Genomic DNA, 14,631 nt, shown 5'->3' on the forward strand with positions numbered 1-14,631 from the left:
CGATCTCATATACTCCCAACTCAAAGCCTTACTGTGCATAGCAAGAACCTAATAATAAATCCTGGGTATCATTATGGAGGTCCAAAGTCCCCCTGGTACATAGTCCCTATACTGGCATTTGGAAATTCAAAAAATTGGAGATGAGCCAAATGTCAGTTGAAATGGTCACTACCAAGTTTCCAGCTCTGGTGAAGGTAGACGAGGTTTGGACCAGCCCTCCCACTGAGAATGTGGGGGTGTGAGAAAGCTGATATCTCCACCCTCATATTGTCTCTGCCTCCTTTGCTGCTTAATTTTTAGGGTCAGAAAGCTCCTGCCCAGTGTTGCAGCCCAGCGTTAGTCATCAGAGGGAATTTAGCCTGTGACTTGAGATTGATGCAACCAGCCCCTCAGCCGAAACTTGTCTCCCTGAGGAGATAAATAAATATGTACAAAAATGATGACTGGACTGTTAAGTCCTTACAGAAACATCATGGCCAGATGCATGTCACAGAATGACTGGGGTTAGCTGGCCAAGGGCAAAAGGACTCACTGCCCTCCTCAGACCCTCACTGACATCCAGATGTCTGATTCGATTATCACCTCCTGACCTCAGCTGCCTTCTGCTCCCCCTTCCCTAATATAAAGAAGCTTGACATCAACCCTGAATTAAGGTGGGGCTTTGGGACATGAGTCCGTCATCCCCTTGGTCTGCTGGCTTCCAAATAAAGTCACTTTCTTTGCCCCAACGCCACACCATGTCTCTTGACTTATTGGCCTGTCATGGGGTGAGCGGCATGAGCTTGGACTTGGTAGCAAGAACAGCCAGGAGGGCAGGAGAAAGAGCCTAAAGAGTTTGTTTGAAAGCACTGGAGAACTGTCAAGTTGGGGAGGAGAGAGCTGGGGAAAGGTGAGTCTGTATCTGGGGCGGTGCCTGCAGTTTCTGAAAGTGGTGGCTCAGAGGCTGGGAAGTTGAGGGAGTTTGCAGCAGGTGCTGGGGACTGAGAAGCCAAAACATAACATTGAGCTTGTATAAGTAAAGGATGCAAATTGTGATCTCTAGGAGGAGCACAAAGGGTTGAAAAAGTACATAACTATCAGGCTAATAGAGATAACAAATAATAAAATAATGAATCTAAAGATGTCAAGAAAAAGATACAGGAACATAGAAGGGGCAGGACAGATAGAAAGCAAAGCATAGGATTGTACATTCATTTCAAATATTTCAGTAACAGCTATGCTTGGATTTGGGACCTCAGAATACCCAACTCAAGTAAAAGGATAAACCAGAAATAGAGGAGCCTGCACAGATGAGCTCTAAGTCATCCAAATCCCTGATTGGATTAAAGTCACATAATTCCTATTGGTGACCCTCATTTAGTCACCTAAAAGAAAGAAAAGAGGACACAGCTTTCCAAAAGAAAATACATCATTGAAATTCTCAAATCATCTCTATTATTTTTCATTGCAAGTTTTAGATTTCATAAAAATTGAAAACAAGAGCTTATGTATGAGAAGATACATAAGCTGTATCAAAAGAATAGCAGGCAAAAAAAGATGCATGTGGCATTCAGGAAAGAGAGCTACCACACATGAGATTACAGAGTTCTCAGGCGGCAGAAAACCTAAACTAGCCATGCCTCATATGTTTATGTGACTAAAAGGTAACGTTGAAAGAAATGGACAAAGAATTGGGAGCAATGGTAACTCCAGAGCCTAAAAGCCCAATAACTGAAATGAGCCACCCAGTGGTGGAGTTTAATAGTGTGTTAGATGAGGGAATAGTGGGCCTGCAGGTAGGTTCATAGGACGTATCTGGGTGTGTCATTGAGGGACAAAAGGTTGGGGAAAAAAAGCCCCAAAGTGATCAAATATTAAGATGAGCTGTACAGGATACATAGGAAAAAATGGTTGAAACTGGGGCTCAGAAGGAGAAGAGTAAGTAAAGGACACTAAATAACTGAATTCAAGGAGCATTCTAAAACTTGGATGAATACAAAGAAAACTACACTTACGCACATTATAACACAACTGCTTAAATCAAAGACAAAGAGAAAATCTTAAAAGGAGCCAAAAAGCGAACAAATGCCCCACATGTTGCTGTTGGAGAAACAATGGAAAGATTGACAGCTGACTTTCCAACGAAATAGTGAAGCTCAGACAAAATGGAAGAGGCTGAGAGCTTTGAAGCCAAGTAGCGGCCTGCCAGGACTTCTAAAAGCTGTGACAGTATCTTTACAAAATGAGGGCAAATCATGCTTTTGGGGGAGACAAATCATCAAAGACAACAGTACAGACAAGCATTATTATTATACAAAAGAAGAAAAATGATTCCAGATGGAAGTTTAGGGAACAGAAAGGAATTAAGAGCAAAGAGAAAGGTAAATATATGGGTATTTAAAAAGCATACATATAATCATAATAACTTATGTGTTTTTAACGTATCTGGAGTCTTAAAAACATAAATTCAGTAACCTGCAAGTCAGGGGTGCTTCATGTAGCTAAATTGTTCTAATTAGAAGGAAACTCAGAGCCTTAAATACATATATTAGGAAAAAAGCTTATAATTAATCATCAAAGAATGCAACCTCATGTAGCAAATAACCCCAAAGAGGGATGGAAATAAATTTGATAAGAATATAAATTTATGAAACAGAAGATAAAAATACAATACAGAGCTTTAACAAAGCCAAAGCTGATTCTTTGAGAAGAATCTTTGAAAACTGATAAATCCTTGGTGATAATCAGGAAAATATGAGGACTTCAAAACAGGGATATTGGTAAAGATATTAACAGTTGTTACAAAGATCACAAGAGGACAAACACTGGATGATTTTATGTAAATAAATCTGAATGTTTAGGTAAAGTTATCTAATTCCTGGAAAACTAAGTTAACAAATGGACCCAAGAAAAAGTAGAAATGTGAGTATTCTTACCAGAATTAAATATGTCAAATTTATAGTTCTATTTTTTGTGCACTTGTCCACACACACACACACACACACACACACAGTGACTCCATGTTCAGCTGGTTTCCCGTCATATTCTATCAAACTCTAATGGAAGAAAATCACACTAACCCTTCACAGAACCTTCCAGGAATAGAAAAGAAACACTAACCAATTTCTTCTGTAAGACTCAAATAATGTGAAAAATTGAAATTTGACAGAGACTTTACAAGAGAAGAAAAACTGAGCTCAAATCCACTCACAACAGATTTAAAAATCCTAAGCAAATATTAGCAAACTGAGTCCAGCAGTGCATAGAAAAGGCAACACATTGTATCCAGATGGTGTTTATTTTGAAATACAAGATTGTTTTAACATTTGAAAGTCAATAAATGTACTTCAGCATAGTATCAGAGTAAAAGGGAAAACTCATGACATTTTAATAGATGGAGGAAAAGCATTTATTAGAAAATAAGAAAGTAAAGGCACATAGTTTAACCTGTTGAAGAGGAATTTTAAAAATACACTATCATATCAAAGGGTGACATACTCAACTCTTCTGGTAAGACTGGAAATAAACAAGGGTGTTCTTTCATCTCTTCTGACATTGTGCAAGAGTTAATAACCAGTGCAACAGGAAAGAAAAAAATTTATAATTGGAAAGGAAGAAATGAAACTGTCATTATCTGGCATGTTTGTGCATACAAAAGAATCCCAAAGAGTCTATAGTGAAATTACTAAATTTAATACATTAGTTCAGCAATGGAACTGAATTCAGTGTCAATTGTATTTCTGTATACTACCAAAAAATATTAGAAAGCAAAATCCTTTGCTGTAATAGTGTTGGATAGACTCAAGGAATAGAATACAGTCTAGAAACAGACCCCAACACATACGGACATGATTTAATTAATTGGGGCACTGCAGGCAGATGGAAAGATGGTTTTTCAGAGGATACTGGGTCAACTGCATATCCATGGGGGAAAAAAAAAATCAACACTGCCTCACTACATAAACAAAACAAATGCCAGACAAACTATTGACATAATGAAAAAGGCAAAATAAAAATTAGACTTCTATCCATCAAGGACAAGACTTAGAAATTAGACTACGCTAAAATAAAGAACTTTTAGCCATCATTGGAGACCATCTGGAGGGTAGATTGCAAGCCAGAGTGTATTTGTAACACACTAACACAGACGGCTCCTATGCAGAATATCTACCTATCATTTATCATCTCTCCAGCTATCTTTTATCTGTCATATCTACCTATGTCATCTGTCATTTATCTACCATTTACCTATCATCTATATCGTTTATCTGTTATCTATTTTCATTCATCTATAATCAATCATTTAACATCTATCATCTATCTATCATCTATTTGTTATCTTCTAATATGTATCATCCATCAATTATTGATCAAGTATAATCTACCTATTTATCTATCACCTACCTGTATCTGTGTAGGTAGGTAGGTATGTATGATTTATCAATCGTCTGTCTGTCTTGCTGGCTAGCTAGTTAGCAATCATCATTCATCTTTTCTTTCTCCCTCGAGAGAGATACTAAGATCTCAGGGTCCAACTACGGTGAACTTGCTGATTTTTGGTGTTCTGCTTTCGAAACCCACCACGACTTGGACAGATACTCAAATTCGTCAGCCTGGACCCACGTACTCCTGTTCCCTTTGCTGAGCTCGCAGGCGGGGTGTGACTGCCGGTAAATGCAAGCAGGCCCACAGCTCGGGGTCAGCTCTCCTCAGCTCTGGCTGAGCTTCTGCTTTGCCAGATTTACTTACTGATTTTTAAAACTTTAGTGTAAGATTATAATTATTTGCAATATAACATTCTCTATCTAACAAAGCCTTTCTGCAATACTTTCCTAAAACAAATGAAAAACTATTCAGTCACTTTATTCAGAGTCAGAGCTAGTTACTTCTTATACTCACCCCATGTTCTCTAATCTCTCCCCTTGTGTGTCCTTAATCTCGATTCGTCTCTTGCTCATGAGCAGGGGGAAGGTTTCTGGTCGCGGCGCCAGGGCAGTGCGTTTTCTGGTGACCTGGGGTGTTGGGAATGCTGCTCCCTTCGCCTCCCCTGTGAACAGCAGGGCGGTTCTGGGAGCAACGTGGGTGAGCTCGGCCCATGTGGCCAGCACCTCCCGCCTGCACCTGCTTTCCTGGGGTGCTGTCTTGACCATATTTCTGCTCCTTTTCTCTTTACCCCTCGGAAACTTCAGTTTTGCTGGTTCGGAGGTCTGTGGCCAGTTTTGAAGTCTTTGTGTTCATTTTCTCCCTCTTTCCCAGCCCTGCTGTGGAGTGTGCTAGGAGTCCCTCCCCCTCCATCCATCGCTGGCCCCTTGCCACAGGTGACGGTGCTCCTGGCCTCCCACGTGGATTTTAACCCGCTGTTGTTTTCCCTGCGGTGTCATCTTCCTCCTGTTCGCCCTCTTCTCTTCACTGTAATCCCCTCTTGGCTCTTCCGGGAAACCTGACTGATATTTTATGAAATATTCTTATTGTCATAAACGTAATACCTCAGATTTTTCTTCCAAATCCCTGGGATATTATTCTCATTCTCTACAGCTGCAGAATTTCATCATGAGCCACATGTTAAACTGTTTTCTTATCTCTTAAAGAGAGTGACTGACCCAGGCTCAGATCTGAAAATGCAGGGACCACAGGGTACAAGAGTCCACCCCTTGGCAACTGCACCTGGGGGCCTGAGCCACACACCTGTCAGCTCCTGTTCAGGTCAGTCTCAGGCCATGGGTTTTAAGCTGGAATCTGTGGATCCCGGGAGGTTCTGGAAAGCCTTCTGGGGCTGTCACCAGTCTTATTTTCCCACAGGGGAAATTTTGTTTAAAACTCTGCTGGAAATGTTTGCCACCCTGCTCCAGACCCCTCGGGCCTAGGCATGGGGGACATGGCTCTGCCCTTCACATAGCTGGCAGGATGCAGACCCCTGCGGCGTGGGCCAAGGGTGCTCTGTGTGGCTGTGTTTCCGAGTTCACTCTGAGCCCCTTGCCCCCCTTCAGGGTCCCTTGTTTGTCCACAGGGCCAGGGCTTCTTAAGGAGATTTTCTTGGGCTGGAGAGCTAATGGGTGTGCTTGGAGGCCAGAGGAAGTCAGAGGGATGCCCTTGAGATGACACCCCACCAGCCACCACTTCCCGGGTAGGCGCTGCCTTGCCAGTGGGTTTCAGCCCCGGGCAAGTGCACTATGGATTTAGTGAGACTGACAGATGACAATGGAATGTTCTTGGGGTGAGAGGGTTTATTACCTGGCTTGTTCTCCCGGCGGTAGGTCGAGCACTAGAATTACATCTGCATCCAGCAGTCTGCAGGTCTGTAATCCTCCTTCGTCTCTGCCTGCACCCAGAGCACTGGGCAGAGCTCTTTATATAGTGACTCAGTCAATAATAGCTTATTGCCCACAGGTGTGGAAGCAGTGGCCTAGCAGCAGGTCAGTTACATCATCAAGGAGTTAGGCTCAGGTGAGGATCCTGGCCACAGGAATCCCAGCTTTCCTCACAGGCGTGCTTCCCTGACCCATGTGCACTGGGTCTACTGCAGGAGGAAGGGTGGCAGCCGTGGTCTCTTCTTACTTTCTGACGTGTAGGCTCAGAAGGTGGCATGTTGGGCAGACACTGACATCACTTAATGTTCACATTGATGTTCTCTTTTCAACAAATGACTGGTGTCTTGCCAATGGGTTTCAGCCTCAGGCAAGTTCGCTATGGATTCAATGTGACTAAAGAAATTGACAGCAAAACATTCTTGGGGTGAAGGGGCTTATTACCCGGCTTGTTCTCCCAGCAGTAGGTGGAGCACCAGCATCTCCGCCTCTGCCCAGAGCACCGGCCGAGCTCTCTACATAGCTCAATAATAGCTTATTGCCTAAAGGTGTGGAAGCGGCAGTCTAGCAACAGACCAGTTGCATCATCAGGTGGTTTAAGTTCAGTGAGGATCCTGGCCATAGGAACCCCAACTTCCCTGCACCTGGATAGTAAGCAATGTTAGTGATCAGCAATGCCCACATGTTAACAGTCTCCTGTGAACTGGGCTCTGTGGCTGCATCTTATGCATGTTCTCCACCATCACTCAGATGTGACCCGGGACTCCTGCTGGGGTGCACGTTCTGGTCCCAAAGCCTGGGCTTTTTCACTAAATGTTTCCTCAGTTCCATCATGGAAGATTTGTTTTTTGCCATTTGTGCATTTTCATGGTTACCTGAAGGAAATTAAGAAATCTCATTCACTTAATATCTTCACATGGATTTTTTAAAAACCAGAATGAATTTAATGTGGTTCAAGAGCTGTTTAGAGTGACTTAGGAGATCTCTTGGGGATGGAGATCTTGGGTGCCAGTCTCAGGCTGAGAGGTCAGCTGTTCTCAGTGAGGCTGACCTGCACGGTCACACACATGGTCTGTGCTCTATTCCAGGGGTACAGGGACATGGACGAGGCTACTGGGGCACCTCTGCAGAGGTGACACACCCTGCGATTCCTTTGAAGCTGTGTCTTTTCTGGGCCATGTGGCAATGGGTGCCTCAGTGTCCCTTGTCCACGGTGGTGGGGGAAACATATGGGATGGTCAGGGGGGTTGTGGGTGGCTCTGTGGCTGCAGGAGAGGTGGGGGAGGGAGGCACTGGGCACTGGAGCATCAGGGGCCCCAGGTCCTGCCACGTCTGGCAGCCCCTCCTGGGAGTGTCTTCCCTCTGATATGACAGTAACACTTAGTGGGTGCCACGGGACTGTCACCTCACTTCCACTCCTCACAGCTCCCCTCAAAGGATGTGCCATGCTCCCCTCAGCTTTGGGATAAAGACATGGGGGATCCTGGAGGCTGCTGAGGGGCTCAGCCCCGCGGAGCTGGTCAGCGGCACACTGCCCTGCAGACGAGGGTCTGATGCGGAATGTGGGCTCAGGATATGCCCGCAGCTGTCCAGGGGCCCGTGGTGGGGCTGAGCAGGCACTTCCACTACTGAAAGCAGGACGCCAGGGGAGCACGTGTGTGTCCCCTTGGAGAATGATGGTGACACTTACCATCTATGCATGAAAAGAAGCACAGTTGTCATAAGCTGAGACAGAGCCAGCTGGGGGCTATCCTTGCAGCTGAAGTAATCTCATTTCTTAGTCAAAATGTGTCTCTCCCATTCATTTCTCCACGTCAGACTGCTACTCTCCCCTTTAATTTCTCACATTTGTCATTTTATAAAGGGCTCACTTTATTCAGAGTAAAATGAGATGTGTACTCTGTTTTGAGAAGCCAACCACCTTAAGGTCAAAAGCCGGCACCTGGGAGAGGCATTGAGCCCCTGGGTAATGACACTTCTAAGAGAGGGGCTGGAATTTCCTGCAGAAGGGCAATTGGAAGGCCTAGTTTTTACCTCCAGCCTTTGTGACGGTGGCCCGATGTGTTCGCACTTTAACTGAAGCCCCACTGTCCTTGCTCTGGGTTAGGACACCATCGTATTCGAAGAGTGGTTGCCCTTTGCATATTTTGTATGTTGCAATAATATTTTCTCTAGTATTTTTTGTGCATGTGTGGACGTCTATGTAAGAACCCAGGTGGAAAGCATTAAACTTCTGCTGTAGAATATTTAAGACGTCAGCTTTGGGAGGCTGTGAAGATACACTGTTGAAAATATGTGCTATGTGAAACATTTTGTCAGGGCTTGCTTTAAGTAATTGTTATCTAGGTCAAGTGGGATTTCACTTAAATTAATTAAAGCTACAGGATCAAGACTAGACCTAATAAAATTATTGTTCTCTTACCTCTACATGTTTGCACAGGTATAGAGAGATGCCACTTAGAGCTTCAACACAGGGAGGGGTATGTCTGTTAAGAGGGAGATTGCAGAGAGCTGGATAAAACATCTGTGAACTGTGATTAGCCAAATTTCCAGAATTTCATTTGGACTGGTGCTAAAAGGACACATTTGCTAAATAATGAATAAGACAGATGCTCCAATTACATGATCATATTTGCAAAAACAGTTTACTTAGAGTCAGAATGTCATCAGAATGGGAACTAAGTGGCACCTAGCCCCGTCTAAGCCTGAGTAAGGGGTGGAGAATTGCGGATGAGGACCACCCAGACTGTGTCATCTTTTCTGGTCTGAATGGAGGTTTTCATTGTTAACGACATTTTTGATCCCAATCTCCCAATACCCACACATCTGACCAGCAACATGAAATAAATGCACAAAACTAACTGTAAATCTTCAAAACACTAAAACTAGTAGAATCAGCATTCAAGTCCCATGAAATGGGCACAAGGAGAGCCTGGCGGTATAGTCGTCGGCGCTGTGACTCTAAACTGGAAGCTGGTGTGGTTAGTGGGCTGACAAACATTGGCCGTTTCCTCCATGGTGGCTCCAGGGACCCAGAAGGGGCCTCTTCCTGGGGCTGGACCATCTGATGTAATTTGTTTCTTGACACCACCACTTAGAGGGCCTGGGGCTGTTTGCGGGTCTTGGGGGCCTGGGTCTTCTGTCTCTGAAGTGGCACTGATGCCGTGTCACCTCCCTGGCTTGGGGAGCTGAGGTGCTCATGGAAGCATGGAGTGGGTTGCAGGCCCACATATGGATGCTGGTGGCTACAGGGCCAATTCAGAAATAGAAAGCTCTGGGCTTCTCATGTTCACAGACCAGCTGGCCAGACTGCCTCCTCCTTGTGCACCACTGTCATTGCCCGACTCCAGCCATGTGTAAAGCAGCATCTGAAGGGACGGCCCACTCCAAGTTAGGCCCTGTGTGGTGTGGTGCAGGTGCAAGATGAGGCAGGGGGAAGGCAATCAGTGTGTGCATCTGAAGACGTGCCGTGATGGGGGAGAGCCCTGTGCTTCTCCATTTGGTCAGTGTACTGAACCGTGTGCAGTTTTACTGGTGAACTGTGGCTAGTATGGTTACAAATCAAATTTAAGAGAAATTGCTGGTCTTGCACCTAAATGAATGAATTTTTAAAGTTCTGTTGTTTTATAATTATAAAAATAATATATGCTTTTTGTGAGAGAGAGCATAAGACGTAAATATTCATTAAAACCCCCCTTGGCCCTGGCACCATGCCCCTAGGGTACAGCACTGTTGGTATTTATCTTTATTCTTTAAAGTAAATATAGCCCACCTTATAGCAATAGGTGCCACCTGTGGGCACCGCTCTGCGTGCTGCCGAGAGTGGGCAGGGCCCTGAGGGGCTGTCTCCTGCAGCGCCACCTACCCCCCACCGAGGGCACAGTGATTTGCCAGGGTCACTGCACCTGGAGGTACTGGTGGGGAGCGGTGTCCCAGCTCCTGTCTCATGCTGGTCTCTCTTCTCCATCCTGATGCTCCAGGCTTGTCCAAAAGCATCAGGCACCCCTCCAAATTCCCTCTCTCTGTCTTCAGAACCAAGAGATGAGCCTCCGGGTGCGGAAGAGGTGGCCGCGGAAGGAGCATGTTGCTTTCTGGCCATGGATAGAACCCCAAGGATGAGAATGTTCTCTCCAGGGGTCTGCACCCTGACAGCTCTCTCTCTACCCATGACACTCCTGCACCCCATCAGCCTTAACCCCTGGTGGCGAGATGGTGGCTGCAGAGGCAGGACCAGCCCAGGACTGTTGGCCTCCAACCCCACGCTCTTTCCACGATGCCAGCCTGCCTGCCTTTCTAAGCACTGTAGTTCCTTTCTGAGAGGTTTTGTGTCCACTACCTCTTGTTCCTGCAGCTCACAGCCATGTGCCAACAGGCTGAGAAAGCCAGGGTTCGTGTGTCACAGTGCCTGTAGTCCTGGAGCTCACGGAGATGCAAGGTGGCAGGTGGACGTGTCACGACCGTAAGCCCTTGATTTTTCCCAAGGCTTTGCTGTGTCGGGGGCTAGGTGGCACCCCCTCCGAGAGACGGTTCTGGGGATGCAGAAGCGGGGGTGCAGGGGGCGCTTCCTGGATGAAGGGCCCTCTGAGCTGGTCTCACCCTCCCCTAGAGGGCTTGGGAGTCACAGCTCTTCTTCCCCCTGAGATATCAGAATCGGATTCTGGCTCACGTTTGGTCTTTAAAATATCATTTATCTTAGAGTGATTTTAGGGGATACGTTGTAATTAAAGACATTTGACCACCCTTCAGAAAATGAAAATCAAAGTAAGTTCTCTACTTCGAGCTCAGTTGGTTAAGCGAGCCAATTCTGGTTTCATGCGCTATTTCCACAAAGTGCTTAATTTTGCTTCAGCTCAGTGGGCCTTAGAGCTTGGGTGCTAATGGGCATGGAATCCCTGGCTGCACTCAGAGGTAATTAGATGGAGAAAAATTACCCAGGCTATTTTGGTGTTGGCCAAATATTTTGAAAAGGTGTTAAAGAATGATTATCAACTTTATCTTAATTGCTGTGCAGCACGTTAACAGGTAATTAATATTATGGGTATGAAAATCTTCTCGGTGATGGACTGTGGCACCGAGAATGGAGGGACTCCGAGCGGGGCAGCAGGCAGCTGGGACAAGTGAAGCCCCCTCCCACCGCTGTTGCCAAGTGCCTGACTGCAAAGTTCCCGTGTATATATTGTCCTAGTCTTAGAAGGCTCTGGGCGTCTGTGCCTGGGGTGTGGGGCCACCTCCTGCAGGTCCCCTACCCTCCCACAGCGCCACCCCAGCCAAAATGGGTGCCTTGCATCTCTCCTTTCCTGAAATTCTGAGTTATTCCTTCAGTGGCTCCTACGAAAGTTAAATCCTTTCCTCTGTCTGTTCAGGAGGATCACCTGTTCTCACACCGGTGGGATACCTGGAGTGGTTCTTTCCACAACCAGCACACGATGGGGCGACTGAGCCCGTAGTAGGATGAGCCCTAACTGCAGGTGGGACCCACGGGTGACCACGCAGCCCCTTGGGGTTCTGGGGCTTGTTTGGCTGCCCCCCAATTGAGAAAGGAGGGCCTGTTTGGCACACTGCAGGTTGGGGCACATCTCTGCCCTGGGTATGTGCCGTGCTTCGCTACAGGGTCCCCTGACCCTGGCCCGGGGCCTGAAGTTCTGTGTCCTGGGGATCTGAGGACGGGAACTTCAGTGGAGCAGGAGGTCACACACGAGTCACCGAGAATTGTCAGGTCCCGGCTGTTTGGGGCTGTTAGCAGTCCTGTAACACTGGCTGCTGGCTGGCCTGATGGCCACCGGGCTGGACGTTCCCCTGGCAAAGGCCCACTGTTCCTGCTCCCTTTGTGCATAGGAACCTCTGGTGCAGAACTACAGCCTGTCCCTGCCCCAGGGTGCTTCTCACCATCAGGCATGAACCTGGTGTGTCCTCTGCCTCCCCCACTAGACGTGACCTTTGGGACCACAGGGCCAGCTCACTGCTCCTTTCCTGACACATGTGGTCGCCCCACGATGCATATATGGTGTTAGTTTATAGGACGGAGTCCATGCATCCATTCTGCTGCCGGGTCCACCTGGACTCTTCCCAGACTGGGTGGGAGCACATAATCATGGGCCGCTGGCGAGGGGCAGTTTCTAACACTGTCCCCACTGTCCCTGGGAGGGGCGGCCTGTTAGTGCCATATGTATCCCGCGCCCTGCTGCCCCACGTGTCCTGAGGCCACTAAGCAGGTATTCAGTCCCCGCTCCACAAACCACGACAGCTGAGACGTGGTGGGGGCCGGGACCCCAAGTGCCTGCCTGTGCTGTCTGAGCAAGGGAGCCGTCTGAAGCCCCCTCCCACCAACTGTGTCATATTGTCTGAGGACAGTGACTCATGGGTGTCAGGTGGTGGCTTGCACAAACAAGGGTGCAGTTTGTCCTGTTCTCGGTCTTTGCTGTTTGCTTGACCTGCCTGTACCCCTCCAAGGACAGCCTGCCCACCGTCGGGGTGCTAGATCCTTTGTGAGGGCGCCCCCAGGGTTGTTCCAGGAGGAATGGGGGAAGGGAGACGCGTGTGGCAGTGGTCACATGGCCATGCTGCCCGCCCAGAACCGGTCTCATGCCCTGAGCTGCAGGGACCTGGGTGGGGAGCTCCGGGCGCTGGGGGCCAGGAGTGACCCTGGAGAGGGGAGCGGCATGCAGAGGGCCTGCCCCTCGGGTCTTCCAGGCGCCCACAGACACTTCAGTGTTTTGCCATCACTTTAGGTTCCTGGGCCGTGTTCTCGGTTGTCTTGACTCTGGAATGGCCCTCGCGGCCCTGTCGCTTCGGAGTGCCGGGAATGTCTCCGTGTGTGGGGCCGGGTTAACAGTAGGGATCTCCTGGGGGGAGAGCCGGCGACCTCACTGGCTCGCACCTCCCATGTTTTCCAATGCCCTTCATTGAAGAACCACAGCAGCAAGAGCGTCCCGCGCCGAGGCAGCCGCTGGCTGGCCCTCTCGGGGCCGGCTGTGAACTCTGGCCGTCCAGGGTAGAAGGTCCTGGTGGGTTAATACTCCACCCCCCACCCCCGCCCCCGTTACGGGCTGACTTAGAGCAGAGTTTGCTGCCACTCAATTTGTAGCGTGAAATATCTGGCATCCACATCTAATTTCTTAACTGTCAGCTTTTATTTGCCAACATGGCAAGCTTTTATTTGTTTCTATTATAAAAGCAAATGCCCAAAACTCTAGTTCTTAATTTTGCAGTTTCAGTTATCTGCTTATGGACACATTTGCAGTAAGTGCCGGTGGCAAGCAGCAGCGCCTTTTGCAGGGAGGGAAGCCGTCCGAACTTCGGCAAGAGCGCCAGGTGGTTTGTCTGAGGAAAGTCCTTCCCTAAGCGAGCCTGAGGGGGGCCAGTGGGCTGCAGAGGGCTCTGGGGGAGCTGCCTGCGGCGGTCCCCACCCCGGGCTAGGGGGTGGCGTTCTGAAAGTCCCCGGGGGCCCCGTGGGCTTGCCCTCGGGCAGCCTGCCCTGGTGAGCCTTAGAGGGTGCTGGGTGCCAGTGCCTCAGAGCGGGGCCCCGCCGATGTCACCCTGGATCTCTAGGTGTCGTTTGTGCTATGATGGTCTGGAAAGCACGTAAGTGTCTTTGAAATGCCGAGAAGTGAAGTGAGATCTACTGTTTTGAAGAAGCAACCCCAGCCTGAACATCGTGTCTTCCTTGTTCAATGGGCAGTGAACACAGGTGCTTAATTTCTGTTTATTTCCTTCCCTGGTGAGTATTTATTGAGCACTGTTTGGGGTGCTGGGCATCCAGCGACGCATGAGAAGGAGCCCTGGTGTAGCTGACATCCCTGTGGGTGTGGCCATCACGTGTCGTGTGCCAGGTGGTGGGCAGGAGGCTGGTGCTGGGGGCAGGCGCTGCTCTCTCATCTACAGTCTGGGCAGGGACAACCCGATAAGGTGATTTTGGAGCACATACTTGGGTATATGTTTGCAAATGGTAATGATTGCACTAGGTCATATGTGCCCATCTGAAACTCATGGCAAAGCTACAGGCACAGCCAGACACTGTTTCCAGAGGGTTGTACGTCTCCGGTGCACAGAGCTCTTGTTCCTGCAGGCAGCATCCTCAGGATGTACATGAGGGATCAAGCTCTGCTCACCTGGCAAATGAAGGTGAGGGGTTCAAAGTGGGAGTAACACCAGCCATGCTGCAGGTGGGAGGCTGTCCCCATCTGGGGAAGATGGCCCCAGAATGGAAAACAGTGGTCTTGAGGCCGGCTCAGTGCCTGTGGGGGGACCAACCACCATACAGCCATTAACTGCAGGGGTTGCCAGGGGCCGGTCTCCCTGCCGCCCCCCACTCCCTGTGCCTGGCCCCTGCGCTCTCAGCACTGCATCA

General features: G+C 48.3%; 1 long non-coding RNA gene across 1 annotated transcript; it reads left to right on the forward strand.

The window, feature by feature from the left end:
• Positions 1-5,560: 5,560 nt before the first annotated feature.
• On the forward strand, positions 5,561-10,805 carry LOC118931088 (uncharacterized). Its single transcript, XR_008998791.1, has 3 exons — positions 5,561-5,682; positions 5,987-6,103; positions 10,317-10,805. It is a non-coding gene; the product is annotated as an uncharacterized LOC118931088 (long non-coding RNA).
• Positions 10,806-14,631: the final 3,826 nt, after the last annotated feature.

The sequence above is a fragment of the Manis pentadactyla genome, chromosome 8 (genome assembly GCF_030020395.1).
Source record: "Manis pentadactyla isolate mManPen7 chromosome 8, mManPen7.hap1, whole genome shotgun sequence".
Taxonomy (NCBI): Eukaryota; Metazoa; Chordata; class Mammalia; order Pholidota; family Manidae; genus Manis; species Manis pentadactyla.